Raw genomic sequence first — 7,646 nt, 5'->3', positions numbered from 1 at the left:
TCTATGTGTGTGTTCTGTTATTCATCTGTGTGATGTGATCAATCTGTTTATTCCAGTTCAGAATTCAAATTATTTGTATTTAAACAGCAACAGTTCCAACCGAGACAGATATGTGAGTGTTTTAATTGGGGAAAATAAACATTAATAGATATTTATATGGATATTTAATTTCATTGTTATTTGTTTTTGTTTACAGTCGTGGCCAAAAGTTTTGAGAATGACACAAATATTAATTTCCACAATGTTTGCTACTTCAGTGTCTTTAGATATTTTTGTCATAATGTTACTATGGAATACTGAAGTATAATTACAAGGATTTCATAAGTGTCAAAGGCTTTTATTGACAATCACATGAAGTTGATGCAAAGAGTCAATATTTGCAGTGTTGACCCTTCTTTTTCAAGACCTCTGCAATCTGCCCTGGCATGCTGTCAATTAACTTCTGGGCCACATCCTGACTGATGGCAGCCCATTCTTGCATAATCAATGCTTGGAGTTTGTCAGAATTTGTGTTTGTCGGTTTTTGCTTGTCCACCCGCCTCTTGAGAATTGACCATAAATTCTCAATTGGATTAAGACTGGTGAGTTTCCTGGCCATGGACACAAAATATCAATGTTTTGTTCCCCGAGCCACTTAGTGAACACTTTTGCCTAATGGCAAGGTGCTCCATCATGCTGGAAAAGGCATTGTTCATCACCAAACTGTTCCTGGATGGTTGGGAGAAGTTGCTCTTGGAGGATGTGTTGGTACCATTCTTTATTCATGGCTGTATTCTTAGGCAAAATTGTGAGTGAGCCCACTCCGTTGGCTGAGAAGCAACCCCACACATGAATGGTCTCAGGATGCTTTACTGTTGGCATGACACAGGACTGATGGTAGCGCTCACCTTGTCTTCTCCGGACAAGCTTTTTTTCCAGATGCTACAAACAATCAGAAAGGGGATTCATCAGAGAAAATGACTTTACCCCAGTCCTCAACAGTCCAATCCCCGTACCTTTTGCAGAATGTTTTTCCTGGAGAGAAGTGGCTTCTTTGCTGCCATTCTTGACACCAGGCCATCCTCCAAGTCTTCGCCTCACTGTGCGTGCAGATACACTCACACCTGCCTGCTGCCATTCCTGAGCAAGCTCTGTACTGGTGGTGCCCCGATCCCGCAGCTGAATCAACTTTAGGAGACGGTCCTGGCGCTTGCTGGACTTTCTTGGGCAACAATTGAACCACTCTCCTTGAAGTTCTTGATGATCCGATAAATGGTTGATTTAGGTGCAATCTTACTGGCAGCAATATCCTTGCCTGTGAAGCCCTTTTTGTGCAAAGCAATGATGACTGCATGTGTTCCTTGCAGGTAACCATGGTTGACAGAGGAAGAACAATGATTCCAAGCACCACCCTCCTTTTGAAGCTTCCAGTCTGTTATTCAAACTCAATCAGCATGACAGAGTGATCTCCAGCCTTGTCCTCGTCAACACTCACACCTGTGTTAATGAGAGAATCACTGACATGATGTCAGCTGGTCCGTTTGTGGCAGGGCTGAAATGCAGTGGAAATGTTTTTTGGGGGGATTCAGTTCATTTGCATGGCAAAGAGGGACTGTAATTAATTGCAATTCATCTAATCACTCTTCATAACATTCTGTCAAAATTAATATTTGTGTCATTCTCAAAACTTTTGGACATAACTGTATATTGCATTTGTTTTAGGCATAAGGGCAATGAAATGTACAAATATTTATGTATAGTTGCATATTTTCCTAAGCTTGGGCCCCCAGGAAAAACACAGAATTTCTCATTTGGGTCCAGGCTGAAAAAGTTTAAGAACCTCTGTCATAAAATATAAGGTGCTGTTTTTTGTCTCTTACAGTAATGTTATACTATGCAATTATATACGGTTGGTTATATGTACAATACTATCATAATGTGATCTTGCAGACATTGATTCAACTTTGATCTAACTTTATTTAACAACCATCATTCGCCAGAGTAGCCTGTTCTTTAAATCTTCTACATCTGCATTGCTTGCTGTTTTAGGCTTGGTTTCTGTTTGGGCACTTTGTGACATCTGCTGATGTAAAAAGTGCTTTATGAATTCATTTGATTGATTGACGCTCTATGAGTAGAGTAGAATAGCGTAAGTAGAGAATTCCGCAAATGCGCATAAACGGAGGGAAAGGCGAAGCGAGAGGGAGAACTGGCAGAGATAATTTTGAGGAGATGGGACATTATTTGAATGGCACTGAAGCCATTGTGTGCGTTGCCAATGCCTCGTCAATGGACCGCGCGGTTCTTTCTGGGCTATTCTGGCACAAGGAGAGCTCTCCTTCGTGGAGTAAATGGGAGTCAATTGGGAGCTAGCTCAAAAACGCAACATTAGCATGTCTTTTGTCAACAAGAACTGCAAAATTACAAATAATTTCCTAGATATAAAACAATTAACTGGTTCTTTGTAATATGCTATAGCTTTTGAATCGTGACAATACGTACTTTCGATGAAAATAGGCAGGTTTCTTAACTCATTCACTGACTTTGTGGGGATTGCGTGACGATTGTTTTAGCAACCGTGTGACGCAGCATGATAACGTGAACGTGATTGGTCGACAGAGTGCTGGATGAGGCGTTATTACGTTCCTCAATTCCTTGCCCAGTGTGATTCCTATCTTCTCATTTCCCTAATATCTCTGATTTGAGTACCTGGCCCAAAAATCTTCTTCTCCAGCAGGTGGCGTTGCTTGCGCTCATCAAGCGATTGGTTTATGAATGGAGGTCAATGAGTGTCGAATTTGGTTAACAAAAAAATGTAATGGCTTATTTTCTACGTGTGGCTTATTTGATCGAATATAAGATTCGTAATGCTTAGGTTGTTGTGAGAGTACCGATATAAGTACGAAACGTGACATCACGGTAAACTTTGAGAAAAAACACTTTATATCGGAGTTGTGCCTGTTGTTCCACACGCGTATAGCTAGAATGGTCGCACCTGATATTACCTCTGCCCGATTGCCTTCCATTTTTTAAGACATTTATTTTCATTGTTAGAACGGCCACTAAATATCTAGTCAATATAATTAAATAATCTGTGGCAGAAGCTTCGGGAGGAAAGGTCCAGTAAATCAGTGGAACTCAGCTTTAAACTTACTCTTGATTTGTAATAGTTGTAATAGTAGAATGCACAAGGTGCCATTTCGAAATGTGGAAGTGCATCATCAGTTCCTCTTGTCATGTTACTCGTTGCATACCTTAGAGAGCTATTTATAACTTGTCAGAAATGTCAGAAATGTCCAGATCAACTAGCCGGATTAGCGTTTATCGTCGAAGGAATGAGCGTTACACTGAGGCCTGTACTCTGGAGAGGGATCGATTTGGAGGTGGAGGGTCCATCATGGTCTGGGGCGGTGTGTCACAGCATCATCGGACTGAGCTTGTTGTCATTGCAGGCGATCTCAACACTATGCGTTACAGGGAAGACATCCTCCTCCCTCATGTGGTACCCTTCCTGCAGGCTCATCCTGACATGACCCTCCAGCATAACAATGCCACCAGCCATACTGCTCGTTCTGTGAGTGATTTCCTGCAAGACAGGAATGGCAGTGTTCTGCCATTGCCAGCGAAGAGTCCGGATCGCAATCCCATTGAGCACATCTGGGACCTGTTGGATCGGAGGGTGAGGGCTAGAGCCATTCCCCCCAGAAATGTCCGGGAACTTGCCTTGGTGGAAGAGTGGGGTAACATCTCACAGCAAGAACTGGCAAATCTCTGTGCAGTCCACGACGAGGAGATGCACTGCAGTACCTAATGCAGCTGGTGGCCACACCAGATACTGACCCCCCTTTGTTCAGGGACACATTATTCAATTTCTGTTAGTCACATGTCTGTGGAACTTGTTCAGTCTATGTCTCAGTTGTTGAATCTTGTTATGTTCATACAAATATTTACACATGTTAAGTTTGCTGAAAATAAACACAGTTGACAGTGAGGGGACGTTTCTATTTGCTGAGTTTAGTTTACTATAATAGTTAGCTAGTAAATCAAAACGTGACAGGATCAATTGCATAATCCTAACGTATTATTTGTGTAAATGTTGACTTTATATCTCAAGGAAAATGTCACGTTTAAAGGATCAACTGGTCACCGTCATGGGGCTTTTAGTATATGCAGTAGTGATGGAAATAAGTCAATTGTTTGACAAGTGCACAAGTCAAAACGTTGACACCTATTCACAGAGCAGAGCATTTGCCCCGGGACAGAGGTTGGTGCTATATGGTCTACTATGCGTTAGTGGGTTACAAGTAGTGTTTACATTTGTCTAGCTAGCCAGCTAGCTTTGTGTTGGCACAGAGGTGTGTGTAACATGGAAGACATTGTATGGGTAATTGTTACATCTCATATTCAGAACTTTGTTGAAATTAAACGCTGAACCTGCAGCACAACAGCAGTGATATTCATCTTTAACCTTCTGCTGCCCAGATGGAGAATCCAGGACAGTGGCTGGGGAGAATGCTACTATTCACCACAACTTGAAGGAGGAAATCACTACACCACTCTCACCAGCAGACACCAAAGACGACCAAGACTTACAGCCTAATGCACCTACAGACATATCCAGTGATGCTAAGATAGTGGTTCTCACCGTGTGGTGAGATGCACAAAGTGCCAGAAATCTGTAACAAGAGACAATCATTTAAGCTGTGTACAGTGCGGGAAGGCTTTTAGTAAACTATGTAACCTGAAAGCCCACCAGGTTGTCCACATGGGTGAGAGGCCATTTAAGTGCACACAGTGCAGGAAGGGCTTCACAGCAAAGTGCAGTCTCAGAGTACACCGCATTATAGTGCACAAAAGGGAGAAGGAATTCAAGTGCATGTACTGCGGGAAGATATTTGGCACCCAGAGCCAGGTTAAATAACACCAGGTGGTTTTCAAAAGACATAAAGAGAAGGTGTTAAAATGTACTCTGTGTGCTCAGGTTTTCCAAGCCAAATGTAGCCTCGAAGCTCACATAATAGCTGTACACAGAGGAGAGAAGAGATTCAAGTGCTCTCAGTGTGGGAAGGTTGTTGCCAGGCAGAGAGACCTGATAATACAATGTGTACACACAGGAGGAAGACCATTTAAAATGTACAACGTGTGGGAAGTCTTTTACAGCTGGACGCAGTTTAAATGTACATGTGCTAACTGTACACAAAGGAGAGAGACCTTTCAGCTGTGACATATGTGGCAATAGATTCACTCAGAGAAGTGGCCTCAAGGCTCAAAGGACCCATACAGGAGAGGAGCCCTACATATGTGATCAATACGGAAAAGGCTTCAGCCTGAAAAGTGCACTTAATTCCCACCACAGAGTTCACACCGGTGAGAAAGGATTTTGCTGTGAGATCTGCGGCAGATGTTTCAGTTTAGCACCCAACCTCCGCAGACACTAACAGACTCACTCTGGCCTCAAATCATAGTCTCATGGAGGAAGATACAGCTTCTCTGTACCACTCTTAGACCGCTGCACCACTCGGGAGCCCTAAGGCACTGCATGACAGTGCTAGAGGTGTCACTACAGACCCTGGTTCGATCCTGGGCTGTATCACATTCGGCCGTGATCGGGAGTCCAATAGGGCAGCGCACAATTGGCCCAGCGTTGTTGGGTTTGGCCGGGGGTGCTTTACTTGGCTCTTCGCGCTCTAGCGACTACTTGTGGCGGGGCGGGCGCCTGTAGGCGCATTGGTGGTTTGAGCGGGTGTTAAGTGTGGTTTGGGGGGGTCATGTTTCGGAGGACGCATTTGGGAGCTGCAGCGGTGAGACAAGATTGAAATTGGGGAGAAAAAGGACTGACTGATCTACAAATAATGATGTGTAGTTATTTATGGTGATTTGTAGATCAGTCGCCTGCAATGTCAAACGTGTATAAATGTTGTATTTTATAATGTTGAAATAAAAATGCCTCCAACCCCTATCTATATCACATACTCACAAACTGAAATCAAATGTGTGTACATTTTACAATAAATTAGTGTGTCTCATATCACATTCATTTATACACTGAGTGTAAAAAAATATTAGGAACACGTTCCTAATATTGAGTTGCACTGCCTTTTGCCCTCAGAACAGCCTCAATTTGTCAGGGCATGGACTCTACAAGGGATGCTGGCCCATGTTGACTCCAGTTGTGTCAAATTGGCTGGATGTTCTTTGGGTGGTGGACCATTCTTAATACATACAGGAAACTGTTGAGGTTGAAAAACCCAGCAGCGTTGCAGTTCTTGACACGCTCGAACAGGTACGCCTGGCACCTACTACCATACCCCCCCCCCCCCGTTCAAAGGCACCTAAATATTATGTCTTGCACAGTCACTCTGTGAATGCCACACACAATCCATGCCTCAGTTATCTCAAGGCTTAACAATTCTTCTTCAACCTGTCTCCACTTCAGCTACACTGGTTGAAGTGGATTTAATTAAGAAATTAAATCAATAAAATATCAGAGCTTTCACCTGGATTCACCTGGTCAGTCTGTCATGGAAAAAGCAGATGTTCCTAATGTTTTGTACACTCAGTGTAGATGCCACTGTAATGTTAAAGCCTGTAATTTGTCTTGTCTGTAACATTGTTGTCAAACAAATTCAACTATTGTTGATTGTCTTAAGTGTGAATAAAATGTAATACATTTATACACATGGGTTATTGTAGGGGATTTCTACACTGCCAATTTTAGAGTGAAGAGGTTTATATCGCAAAATTGTATCCTACAGCTAAATGTTAAATAAAATAAAATGTTGTTTCACTTGAATGGATAAAATGTCATGCAGATAAGACATTAAGGGCCAGTTTCCCGAACACAGATTAAGTCCTTAAGAGTCTATAAGTAACATATTTTTTAAAATCCCCATCAAACTCTTCAATGCATCTCAATCCACCGCATCCGCCTATGCCGGCCTTCCGCATCTGCAGTGGATGGTGACCAAGCTACAGCAGTCAGTTTGTCAGACCATGAGACATCTGGAAAATCAGTCTTCTCAGGAATACATGTCTGTAGCGTCCGAACGGTTTGGCCTACAAACTATTATGACCACTTTTTGGAAAGGGGAGACTCTCATGAACACAATGTTCTCCGATGGTGTTCTCTGTCACGGGACTGTCTGAAGGTAACCCATACAAACAATTGGAGGTAGTTTTATGCCAACAAAAATAAGGGGTTAAATGTGTGTACAAAAATACAAATATAAACTCAGCAAAATAAGAAACGTCCCTTTTTCAGGACCCAGTCTTTCAAAGATAATTTGTAAAAATCCATATAACTTCACAGGTCTTCATTGTAAAGGGTTTAAATAATGTTTTCCATGCTTGTTCAATGAACCATAAAAAAATGTATGAACATGCACCTGTGGAACAGTTGTTAAGACACTAACAGCTTACAGACGGTAGGCAATTAAGGTCACAGTTATGAAAACTTAGGACCCTAAAGAGGCCTTTCTACTGACTCTGAAAAACACCTAAAGAAAGATGCCCAGGGTCCCTGATTATCTGCATGAACGTGCCTTAGGCATGCTGCAAGGAGGCATGAGGACTGCAGATGTGGCCAGGGCCATAAATTGCAATGTCCGTACAGTGAGACGCCTAAGACAGTGCTACAGGGAGACAGGGCGGACAGCTGATCATCCTCG

The sequence above is a fragment of the Oncorhynchus mykiss genome, chromosome 1 (assembly GCF_057628025.1).
Source record: "Oncorhynchus mykiss isolate SJ-2025 chromosome 1, ASM5762802v1, whole genome shotgun sequence".
Taxonomy (NCBI): domain Eukaryota; kingdom Metazoa; phylum Chordata; class Actinopteri; order Salmoniformes; family Salmonidae; genus Oncorhynchus; species Oncorhynchus mykiss.
The sequence above is the reverse complement of the archived record's forward strand: the minus strand, read 5'-3'. Positions refer to the sequence as shown.